Source organism: Chroicocephalus ridibundus, chromosome 1 (genome assembly GCF_963924245.1).
Source record: "Chroicocephalus ridibundus chromosome 1, bChrRid1.1, whole genome shotgun sequence".
Lineage (NCBI taxonomy): Eukaryota > Metazoa > Chordata > Aves > Charadriiformes > Laridae > Chroicocephalus > Chroicocephalus ridibundus.
In genome coordinates this window covers 219,437,118-219,449,328 of record NC_086284.1, presented here as the reverse complement: position 1 = coordinate 219,449,328, position 12,211 = coordinate 219,437,118, and the positions used below count along the sequence as shown (strand labels likewise).

Below are 12,211 nucleotides of genomic sequence, written 5' to 3'. Positions count from 1 at the left end.
AGCTACACCTGCCTGCAAAGATGGTCCTTGCTGTAAAGCCCAGCCTGCAGTTTCTGCAAACCCTTTAACTAAGCTGAGTTGATGGCTCGGGTAGTCAACGGCATGATGGATGCTCAAGAGTTGTGCTGCCTGCAAGGCGAGGGGTGGAAGACACCTGACGGCGTGGAATAAGTTAGCAATAAAATGAGTTCCCTGTGAGTATTTGAGCAGGGGCAAGAGCTGACACGAGCGGATTTTAGAGGCGTCACAGAAAAATGTTAACGGAAAGGGCTTTTCAAATCTAGGTTTGCTTATTTTTTCCCCTTCCATTTGCCCTACGTGGAAGAGGATTACGTGTCTCTGTATTTCAGAAACATTGTATCTACCAGAAAAACAAGGGAGCAGAGCGGTATGGTGGTACGGTCCGGCAGTGCTGGTTTGCAGCATCTTGTACGCTTGCCTGCAGGGCCAGGCAGTGACCCGTCTGCCTTAAAAATACCTTTCCGTGCCTTGGTGGTGTTGTCCTGAGCTGGAACCGTTCCCTGGTCCAGCTGCAAGGACGACTGAAAAATGTTCAAGAAAGTGCGGCTCGAGTCTTCGAAGAGTTCGATGCCTCCCTGCCGCGAGGTGCTCGGTCCGTGGTCTTAGCAGTCCGGGCTGCAGTAATATTTGCGGTAAACTGATGTTATATAAAGCTGAAAAGTTCTGCTGAAATTATGTAGCTCCCGTAAAGACCATTCTGGCAGAAAGTTTCAAAGTGGGAGAATTTATAACTCACTTGGGAAAACATCCCTTTGAAAACCGGAATTGGGAGAACGGAGGCAGCCCAACGCTCGCCGGGTGCTGCTGCGCCGGCATCTCCCGGTTGGGTGGGTTACGCCACGGTGGGGCGAAGGGCGCGATCGGGATTTAAAGAGAATTCAAATTTGAGAACAGTTTCAGAACAAGAAGTTAGTGGGGTTTAACTCTACCTGAGAGCAAATGCCTCGCTGGAATAGCGGGGAAAGGGGACGTGCCCTGCCTGTGGGCACGTCCCAGATGAGCTGCGCCTAAAGCCATGGATGGGGTTGTGCAGGTTTGCGTTGGCGTCAGCTCCGGGACACCGGGACACCGCATCGGGACTCCTCCTTATCTCACCTTTTACATTGCCTAGAGATTAGCAGGCTTTGCCAACCTGCATTAATATCCCGAGCAGCTGATCACGCTTGCAGGCTGGAAGAAGTTTCTACAAACGCCTGGGTGGTCCCTCAAAACCACGCCGGTTTCTAGCATTTGTCTCCATAGGTCAAGGCTCAAACGTTGGGGGTTTTTCCGCAGGCTCTTGCTCCCCCTCGTGTCCGCGCTGGGCTTTGGCAGCCTCTCATCTTGCATTAATTTCTCGTTATCGTGTTCTTCCAACAGCCCGGCGCGCTGTCGAGGGCCGGCGTGGAAGAACTCTCAAGGAAGTCGTTAAATCGCGCCCAACGTTTCAGCAGAAATGCCGAGCCACGTATTTCTGCATATGCGAGCAATAATTGCTAATTCTTGTTCTTTGGTCAGGGCTTTGGTCCCGTTTAGCTTTCATTTTCTGTATATTCACTGAGGTTTGAACCAGTTCTTTTCCCTGCTATGAAAAATAGTACTAAGCAAAAGAGTGTCCTTAGTTCGTTTGGCCATCGTCTCCTTGCTGAAGTAGGTTTTTAAGAGCTTTTTCTAACTATTGGCACTTTTCCTGGAGCTGGGTACTTAGCACAGTGCAGGTCTGAGCAGCTCAGTGCTGGTATCTTTTTTTTTTTTTAATTATAAACCTTTATGTGAGTCATGGATGTTAGAAACCACCATCCACGGGCAGGTGAACGTTGGGGTAGCTTCAGAGAGGATTTGTGTCAACGTGTTTTCACTGTGTTGTCACCTCTCAAGTGAAGGGATCGTGTCAGAGAAGAGGAAAACAGATCCTCGCTTACTCTTTCTGGACTAAAGCTTCATTTCGTCTCAAACTTAAAAAGAACTTGAATAGTAGCAGGCAAGAATACATTACCCACTTTTTCTAGGTTTCTTTTGCTAAAATAAGGTTGTAGGGCCCAACACGAGAACTGATGGGAACACAACGCTTGTTCTTTGCAGACAAATGTGTTGTTGAAATTCCTGGTCCGAGGTATCATCCGAAACTTTAAAGGTTTGTGTTGCATGCGTTTTCGATGAAAAATGCAACAACTGGGTGTTTAACGTATCGGAACCTTTTGTTAGCAAGCAGAGTTGGGTCAAACTTCACAGAATGGTCGAGGTTGGAAGGGATCTCAGGGGATCATCAAGTCCAGCCCACCGTATTCAATCAGGGCCACCTAGAGCACGTTGGCCAGGACAACGTCCAGTCAAGTGTTGGGTATCTCCAAGTATGGACCCTCCACAGCCTCTCTGGGCAGCCTGTGCCAGAGCATGACCTCCCTCCCAGTAAAGAAGGGGGTTTTGTGGTTAAAAAGAGTTTCTTGTATTTCAGTTTGTGCCTGATGCCTCTTGTCTGTTCAGTGGTCGCCACTGAGAAGACCCTGGCTCCCATCAGGTGTTTGTACCTGATGCCAACTCTTCTCCAGGCTGAGCAGTCCCAGCTCTTGCCTTCTCCTCATGTGACGATGCTCCACTCCCTTAACCATCACCGTGGGCCTGCCCTGGGCTCACTCCGGCGTGTTCCTGTCTCTTTTGTCCTGGGAGCCCAGCACTGGACCCAGAACACCAGTGATGGGCAGAAGAGCAGGACCAGCTCCTTCTCCTGCTGGCAACGCTCTGCTCAGCACAGCCCAGCACGCTGGTGGCCACCTTTGCCTTGAGGGCATGTTGCCACTCATGGTCGGTGTGGCGTCCACAGGACACTGAGGTCCTTCTCTGCAGAGTGAGAGAAGGAGGAGCACAAGTCTTGTGAGGAGCGGCTGAGGGAGCTGGGGGTGTTCAGCCTGGAGAAGAGGAGGCCGAGGGGAGACCTTCTCGCTCTCTGCAACTCCCTGAAAGGAGGGGGTAGCCAGGGGGGGTCGGGCTCTTCTCCCAAGTAAGGGGTGATAGAACAAGAGGAAACGACCTCAAGTTGCGCCAGGGGAGGTTTAGGATGGATATTAGGAAAAACTGCTTCCCTGAAAGGGTTGTCAAGCCTTGGAAGAGGCTGCCCAGGGAAGTGGTGGAGTCGCCATCCCTGGAGGTATTCAAAAGCCGGGTAGACGTGCTGCTGAAGGACATGGGTTAGCGGTGGCCTTGGCAGCGTTGGGTTGATGGTTAGACTCAACGATCTTAAAGGTGTCTTGCAACCAAAATGATTCTGTGATGCTATGATTCTATTCCCAGCCTGGTTGGCCCCCAGGACGTACGTGTATGGGGTTGTGTATGGTGTATGTGTGTGGTGTATGTGTGTGTGTATGGGGTTGTCCCTCCTCAGGAGCTGGAGTTGGCAATTCCCTTCGTTGAGCTCCGTGAGGTTCCTCTCCACACGTCTCTCCAGGCTGTCCAGGTGGATCAGCCTCTCCTCCCACTTGTCACCTGCCGTCTGCGTGAGGGTGTCCCTCTGCTCCATCACCCAGCTCAACAATGAAGATGTGCGACAGCGCTGGCCCCACTCTGGACCCCGGGGCATGCTGCTGGCAACTGGCCTCCAGCCAGACTTGGTGCCACCAGTCACAACCTTCTGGGTCAGTTCAGCCAGTTTTCAGCCCACCTTGCCGTCCGCTTGCCCCACGTCTATGCAAGACTTGCCAGTGTATGTAACAACTTCTAAATATTAGCTGCCTTTGCAATTCCTTTACCAATCAGTGCTGTTGCTAATTTGTTGACAGGGAGGGTTAATTGTCAGTGTTTCTTCGGTATTTTGAAGGCTAGAAGTTGCGTTTGAGCAGTAACCGGGAACATTACCGTGGTCTGTAGTGTCGGTAGAAGTCAGGGCTTAGGCCGAAGGTGTGGATAGTCAACAAGATTGAACATCCGCTGTGTTTTTCACCTGGGAACCCTGAAACGGCGAATCCCGATCGCTTCTTAACGTTAGTTGGGAAAAACATGACTCAAACAGGCTGAGCTATTTGTCCCTTGGGTCTACGGCAGCCAGGCTGCGTATTTTTTTTTATTTTTTTTTTTTTGCAGCCTACTGTGCCGGTGCAGTATTTTTGGCAAGGTTTTGTGTCGTCTGTCCTTTTCAGGCCGAATTCTGTACATAGATGGTGAGTTCTGTCTTTGAAATGACCCAAACCCCCTGCGTTTAACAGCAGAACTGAAGCTGGCTCACCTACGACACCAGCGATGCACGAGATGGTTTTGAGGTTAGTTTTACAGCAGTATGAGCCCATGTTTATTATAGAGTCATGGAATGGTTTGGGTGGGAAGGGGCCTTTAAAGGCCGTCTAGTCCAACCCCTTGCCATGAACGGGGACGTCTTCAACAAGACCAGGTTGCTCAGAGCCGCCTCCAACCCGGCCTTGAACACCTCCAAGGATGGGGCAGCCACCACCTCCCTGGCCAACCTGGGCCAGTGTCTCACCACTCATTGTGAATAATTTTCCTCCTTCTATCTCGTCTGAATCTCCCCTCTCTCGGTTTAGAACCTTGCCCTGTCGCTACGGGGAGCACCTGAGATAAGGCTGCCCATGACTGTGCGTCGCAAAGCGGGCTCTGAAGATCACTGGGGCTGGTGGTCGCAGCGGCTGTTTTAAGGAACGACCTCCACTATAAGAGCAGGTGGCCGCCATCCGATGGTCAACCTTAAAAAGAAGTTGGGGAAGGCGTAATTCTTTTATGGATGCTGGTAGGGGGTTCGCTTTCAAGGCACAAAGGTAGTGGAGCAGCCTGGGAGATGTTTTGGGCTGGGGCAGGGATGTTCTGGGAGGCAACCTGCACCAGTACAGGTTGGGTGCTGACCTGCTGGAGAGCAGCTCTGTGGAAAGAGACCTGGGAGTCCTGGGGGACAACAGGATGACCATGAGCCAGCCATGTGCCCTTGTGGCCAAGAAGGCCAATGGCATCCTGGGGGGCATCAAGAAGAGCGTGGCCAGCAGGTCAAGGGAGGTCATCCTCCCCCTCTACTCTGCCTTGGTGAGGCCGCACCTGGAGTACTGTGTCCAGTTCTGGGCTCCCCGGTTCAAGAGGGACAGGGAACTGCTGGAAAGGGTGCAGCAAAGGGTTACGAAGATGCTGAGGGGACTGGAACACCTCTCTTATGAGGAAAGGCTGAGGGATTTGGGTCTCTTCAGTCTGGAAAAAAGACGGCTGAGGGGGGACCTTATCAACGCTGATAAATACTGAAAGGGTGGGTGTCAGGAGGATGGGACCAGGCTCTTTTCAGTGGTGCCCGGGGACAGGACAAGAGGTAACGGGCACAAACTTGACCATGGGAAGTTCCACCTAAACATGAGGAGGAACTTCTTTACCCTGAGGGTGGCAGAGCCCTGGCACAGGCTGCCCAGAGAGGTGGTGGAGTCTCCATCTCTGGAGACATTCCAAACCCACCTGGACATGTTCCTGTGTAACCTGCTCTAGGTGACCCTGCTCTGGCAGGGGGTTGGACTAGATGATCTCCAGAGGTCCCTTCCAACCCTATGATTCTATGATTCTATGATTCTATGATTTTGCTGGCTGCCGGGGAATATACTTGCTGCGCAGAACCCGTCCATCTGGTGCCCCGTGGTGTGTAGGGTCGGGTGGGAATGTCTCTTCGCCCGATGAGGGACCGCCGTGGACTGCCGTCCCCACTGCTGCAGGAGGGGACGTTACCAGCCTCTGCAGCTGGCCGAATCGGGGGTGCCTAGATGAAGAGGGGTTTTTTTCTGGCTCAAATTAAGCTTAGCGTTGCTTGGAGATGGGAATATGATGGCCTGGAGGCTCGAAGGCAGCACTGAACAGAAGCTTCTTTCAGTCTGGAAGGGTGAGCTTGCCAACGGCGTGAAAATTATCGCCCGAAAAAAAACCAACAAACTTTTCCCGGTTTCTGCTAATCGACCGAGGTGGTGACACAGGCAAAATGTATCTGCTCGACTTGGGTTGTGCCTGGTGCTTGCCCAGAAGATTTGAGTTCCACCTCTTCGGCTTGTCCTCACCCGCAGCCTCCTGCCGTCCTGTCTCAGCAAACTCCCAAATTTCGGGCATTTGCGTTGTTGAGAGATGCAGAGCAAGGAAAGGAACCTGGGAACTTCTTCTGTCCACCTCGGTGTGCTGGCGACCCAACGGGACGTGTCTGCCGCTGGTGGGCAAGCTGGTGGCCCACAAACTGGTGGCCCACAAGCCAAGTTCCTCGCCCAGCTGCCGGAATAGGAGGAGAAAGTCGGTGAAGGGAGGTTTGTGTCAGCTGTTGCCCCAAATAAAACTCCTTGAGTGCGATAAAAGTAAACACCGAGGAAACGTTTGTGCGGGCTGAGGAGCTGCCAGACCTTCCCGGCAGAGAAGGGGGATTTCCGTGAGCATCTCCAGCGAGATGCTGCCAGCCCCGCCTTCGCTTCGCCCCCTTCGCTTTGCGGGTGGAAATGTACGGATAAAATACCCAAGCGGGCTCAGAAAACGGTCGCAGGTGGCTCTTTAATCCCCCAGGGTGGAATCCTTCATAATCTTGAGTGAACCAGCGAGGTTTCTGTTAAGGTGAAACCTCAACTCGGGTCTTCAGCGCTGCGAAGTGGCAAAGCTTTGTTCGTAACCCGGGTCGTGGTGGAGCTGCCGGCCGTGGAGAAGTGTCTTTGCAGGAGCAGGAGATCCCTTTGCAGTCGCTTCGGCTGCGAAACCTTCGTTCCTCTGCTCTTCCCCTTCTGCAGAGCAAGGGCTGAGCGTGCTCAGCAGAGGGAGCTGCAGCCCCGCCAGCCCGCTCCGGCCCCGCTTTTCCCTCAGACTGGGCAAAATGCAAGTCATTTAAAAAGATTTACCTGCTCCTGCGCCTGGCCGCGGGGATTATGAAGTTCGTTTCTGACTATATCGCGTTTAAATCCAAAAGCCGTCGAGGCGTTGGAGGTGTCCGTATGCCGTTTTCTTCCACGTTGCGTAAACTTCTGGTGGTGCCAAGTACGGTCCGGGAGACCTATAGCTCGACGTACAGGTGTGCCTCCTTGACCTCGCTGTTGTATCGGTCGGGGTGTCGGCGTTCTGGTGAGGCAGGGCTGGGGGGTGTTGGCAGGGGATGGTTGGACGTCTCCTCCGCGCCACGGCAAGGTTGCTCTCCTGTGCTCTCAGCTCAAACCTCGAGCAGAGCCGGGCTCGGCGTCAAATCGCGGCTGCAAAAACAGGCTGGATCTGAGCCCTTCACCCGGCGCGGGATTTTGAACAGAAATGAGGAACCGAGGGAACTTTCGGAGCTGCCCGTCTCACATCTGAATGCTGGGCTAACGAGGCTCGTTCATAACGAAGACCTCAGCTGGGAGAAGATCCAGCCACCGAAGCTGACAGCGAGCAGCTCAAGAGCGGGGAGCTGGGCTGCTGGGCTGGTGCGTCCCCCTGCATCCCGCTGCAGCCTTCCTCATCCCCCTGCATCCCTCTCCATCTCCTTGCATCTCTCCATCCCCCTCCATCCCCTGCATCCCTCTCCCTCCCTCTCCCTCCCTCTCCATCCCCCTGTGTCTCTCTCCATCTCTCTTCATCTCTCTCCATCCCTCTCCATCTCTCTCCATCCCCCTCCGTCTCTCTCCATCTCTCTCCATCCCTTTCCACCTGCCTCCAACCCTCTCCGTCCCCTGCATCACTCTTCATCTCCCTCCGTCCCCCTCCATCCTTCTCCATCCCTCTCCATCCCTCTCCATCCCTCTCCATCCCTCTCCATCCCTCTTCATCCCCCTGCATCTCTCTCCACCCCTCTCCATCCCCTCCATCCCTCTCCACCCCTCTCCATCCCCTCCATCCCTCTCCATCCTTCTCCATCCCTGCATCCCCCTGCATCCCTCTCCATCCCCTCCATCCCTCTCCATCCTTCTCCATCCTTCTCCATCCCTCTCCATCCTTCTCCATCTCTGCATCCCTCTCCATCCTTCTCCATCCCTCTCCATCCCCTGCATTCCTCTCCATCCCCCTCCATCCTTCTCCATCCTTCTCCATCCCTCTCCATCCCCCTGCATCTCTCTCCATCCTTCTCCATCCCCCTGCATCCCTCCCCATCCCTCTCCATCCCCTGCATCTCTCTCCATCCCCCTCCATCCCTCTCCATCCCCCTCCATCCTTCTCCATCCCTCTCCATCCCCCTGCATCTCTCTCCATCCTTCTCCATCCCCCTCCATCCCTCTCCATCCTTATCCATCCCTCCCCATCCCTCTCCATCCCCTGCATCTCTCTCCATCCCCCTCCATCCCCCTCCATCCTTCTCCATCCCTCTCCATCCCCCTGCATCTCTCTCCATCCCCCTCCATCCCTCTCCATCCCCCTGCATCTCTCTCCATCCCCCTCCATCCCTCTCCATCCCTCTCCATCCCTCTGCCAAGCAGATGTGAGCTGGGAGAGTTTTGCCCATGGAGAAGTGGGGCAGCAACGCCAGCGCCTCCGCCTTCCGCCTCCCCCAGTGGCTGGTGAGTTATTTAACTTCTTGTTTCAGTCAGCCCCTAGCCAGCCCGTTGCTGCTCACTTTCTGGAGGGAGCTTCCGACCTCGCTGCTCGGCGTCGGGATACGATGGCGTTTAGCCAGAATGAGGGTCGTTAAAGTCCGGTATTAACGAGGACTGTCAGGCATCCCCACCCCGCCAGCGCAGCATCGTTCTTCGGCGTCTGCTGCTTCATTGAAAATGGTCAAGGGACGGAGGGAATGGTCCCCCGTGGCCACCCCGTCTTGCAGATGTGTTATATTCGGAACTAATTTTTATAGCAATTTAGGACGGGGCGGGGAGGAGAAACTGCAGTGTGTCCAGGAGACTCGGAATTTCATCGGGATCAGCGCAGCAGATAACTGTCTTTTCGGCTACTTGTCATTTTTATCATCGATTTACATCCCGTTGTTGGAATAAAACCTCTAAAACTTCAGACACCCTTCAGTTTGGTGGTTCGAGCGGTCAGGGGAGCAAATATGAGAATACGCTTTTCTCTGCTTTGCGTCTCTGACGGAAAAAATTCCCAAAGCAGCTGCAAATATAAGGACGTCGCCCCAAAAAAGCAGGCAGGGCTTGGAAGACGGGAGGTTCGTGTCTCTGGAGGGTGGCTTCACGTGTCCCCAAGGGGCGTCACGTGTCCCCCCTGCAGCGTCTCGTGGTCCAAAAACGCTCCTGAGGCTTGGGAAGCGCTGCCATTCCCTATCGATATTTGTTATATCTTCCTCGGTTTCCACTCGTATCTTCTGTTTCTATTTTTGAAGTCATCCCTCTTGGCCGATCTTCTAAAAATGCCGCCGTCACCATCATAAGAAGCCGGCCTTCTCGTGCTCCTGTAAAGGCGTTCCTCCCAATTTGACCTTTATCTACAAACAAAAGTCCGTGCGTGGTGATTTGATGCAAGCTTCGTCGTCCCCCTTTACCACGCGACGTTACGAGCCCCCAGGATCGCTTTCTCAAGCTTCCGTGGGTTTTATTTTGGTGAAATTGGGGTTCGTCGCTCCCGCTCCTCGCTGGTTTCTCGCAGACGGCGGTTCTCTCGGCTCTCACTCCAGTTGTGCCACGGCCGCGTCAGCAACGAGGAGATGAGTTTTTGCGTTTAAGGGTTCGCAGGGGTGAACGTTGCGACGTGCGCACCTTCCTTTATGGTTTCAAACGTGGATTTTTTTTTTTGGTGCCAATTGTAAAAATGCGGAGTTCTGCTTAAAAACAAGCAACAAACCCCTCCCCGCGGGTCTGTCCCCCTCTGTAATTTTTCCCTGTGTGGATTCGGTGCCGCTGGGATTGGGACCAGATGACAAAAACTTGATTTAAATAGACCTTTTTTTTTTTTTTCTTAAAGCAGTTTTCTTTCGCGGCGTGGATGTATGACCGGTCGGATGGTTTAAGGCCGCTGTGGCATCGGACTCCGTCGGCAAAGGGCTGGGGGTTGCGTCCTCCAGCAATGTTTTTAATCAGGATTTTAACCTGGCTGATTTGCATTCCATGGGGTTTCTCAGGACAACGTGGGAGTGAACAACCACCTTTCAATTAATAATTAGCCTAAGCTTTAAAACGCTCATTATCTTTATGGCCGTTATTTCAATTATTATGTCTTAACGCTCTTACCAAGGTCCTACGTTTATTACAGGGCACCTCTTATCATTAACCGACTAATCAAATATTGACAAATTAGTGAATAATAATGATCTCTTCTGCTTTGCTTCTCAAAAGAGTGGGTTAAAATGCAAGTTCTCCCGCATCGCGTGGCCGACGGTTGGGAGATCCGCAGCTGGTGGAGTCGGGTTTTTGCAGAACTTCATCATCTGAGCCGTGGTTGAGATTTGGGGTTTGGCCGACACAAAGTTAAGCTGACACGCGTTGAACCCGTGAGCTAAGTGAGGGATCACAGTATTTCCCTTATTGGGTAAAAAAAAAAATAATCCTCAATTTTTCAAATAATCTACAACTCGGATTTAACGTCGACGCTGAACGCCTTTGTACCCACAGTAGTCAGGGAAAAACTTCCGCGTGTGGTTGCGGGACATTAATGTCTCATTCCCTCTGGGGATGGGGTCAAAAGAAGGAGAAATTCTGAATTTTCCTAAGTTTTTCTGAAATCCCGCAGCCCGTGCGTGCGTGAGGCAGAAATGCTGGTTTGAGTTGGGGTCTTATTTGTGAAGGTTTCAGCGCTTTGAGGTTGTAGGATGGAGCGATGGTTTAGATAATCTCTAATTGTGGAGTCGTTAATAGTAAGCTGGAGAGAATTAATGGGAGAGGCTTCCGCTCTGGTGGTCCCTGGGTTTTTCCAGGGAAAGCTGATGCTCCTGGGTTGTGCCGTAGCATCACGCGTATGAAGGAGCTGTAGGACCACGTGGAACGCTGGCCGCGTGTCCATGCACTTGCTGCTAGAGATGATGCTCCGGCTGGCGATGACCCAGTAGGTGTTTTCCACCTCTGGCTTCTGAGATCCTCCGTTTTTTAATGACAAAACACAAGTTACCCCTTCGTTGCAAGTTGAAGCGATGTGGAAATAACCGTTTCCGCTCTCGCCTGCCTTCTCACGGGACTGTGACCAACAGAGCCAGGGGTGGACCAAGGGGTCTGCTCTACAGCACGGGGAGAAGGTTTCTTTCTTCCTTGACCTTCCCATTGTCCCCCACTGGAGCTGCCTGGTTCAGGATTTTGTTATTTTCTTTTTTCTAAAGATTTCTCCTTCCTGTTCCCACCGCTTACAGCGGCAGAGATGGCCGCGCTCGGTCTTGTCGTGCGTTGGATGGTGGAGCCGCTCTTTGCTACCATGGAAGAGTGCTCTCTGTCAATAAGGGCTAAGATGTTGGAAGAGCTCCTTTTAGTTTTGTCTCCAGGTTTTCCACCTGCAGCTTTTCTGCTTTTTTTTTTTTTTTTTAAAGAGCTAAATTAAGAGTGAGTCTCGGCCATTAAAATTAGAGCAATGGCTCGATAGACGCGGACCGTGATTCGGTCCTCGTTAGCAATTGTCTTGGAGGTCTGAGGACCAAAAATGAGTCTGAGTCCTAGTGAAATATAATAAATCGAGTTGTCTGGGGCCGTGGTCCCAAACAGGTCTATTCTAACCTCAACCCCATGCTGAACGCGAGTTAGAAATACGCTGGGCTGAGCGTTTGCAGAGCAGAGCGGATCTGCCACCCGTGGGTGGTCTTCAAGCATCAACGGCTTGAGTTTCTAACACGCTTGGAGACCCCTTTGGCCCAGGTGGGTGACTCATCACTCCCACCCTTGCTGTCCCAAGAAGCCCTGGAGGTAAAACCCAACCTTAACCTGCACGTTCTCAAGCTGTTGTTTTTTTTTTTTTTCAGAAGGAAGATACCAAAGGGTTAAACGCGTGTGTTAATCCCGGAGTTTGTCTCCGCGTGACCTTTTGGCTGGAGAACTGGAATCTTAAACACTTTGAGCTCCAGTGGAAGTTTTGGCCCAGTGAGCAGCCTTGTCAGGATTATATATTAATTTAAGGCGGGCGAAACTATGGAATAAGTGGGTTTGGAGAGTCCTTTTCTTGAAGCGATATGATCTAGGCTCAGGAGGTGGGTTAGGAGAGCTGTTGAAGCTGAGGGTTGCAGATCGTTTCAAGCACGGAGAAGGGAAGGCATCGCTGATGCCGCGGAAGGGCAGCAGGTCTCTTCTCAGATGCCGACACCTGGTGTCTCCGTGCACATCTCCGGTTTCACGGGGGAAAGCGGAGCAGGAGATGAGGTATCTGGTTTGGCAGGTCGAGTGCTGGAGGA

At 52.6% G+C, this 12,211-nt stretch overlaps 1 protein-coding gene across 2 annotated transcripts in view; it reads left to right on the top strand.

Annotated features, from left to right (window-relative positions):
• Positions 1-12,211, top strand: part of AHCYL2 (adenosylhomocysteinase like 2) — a 113,522-nt gene that overhangs the window by 56,167 nt on the left and 45,144 nt on the right. The window contains exon 1 of one of the 2 annotated variants that reach the window (XM_063323770.1): positions 8,403-8,456. The exons of the other annotated variant lie outside the window; for it this stretch is intronic. The gene's annotated coding sequence lies outside the window, so the exon portion shown is untranslated. Of the gene's footprint in view, positions 1-8,402; positions 8,457-12,211 lie in introns of those variants that run through there. 2 annotated transcript variants of the gene reach the window in all.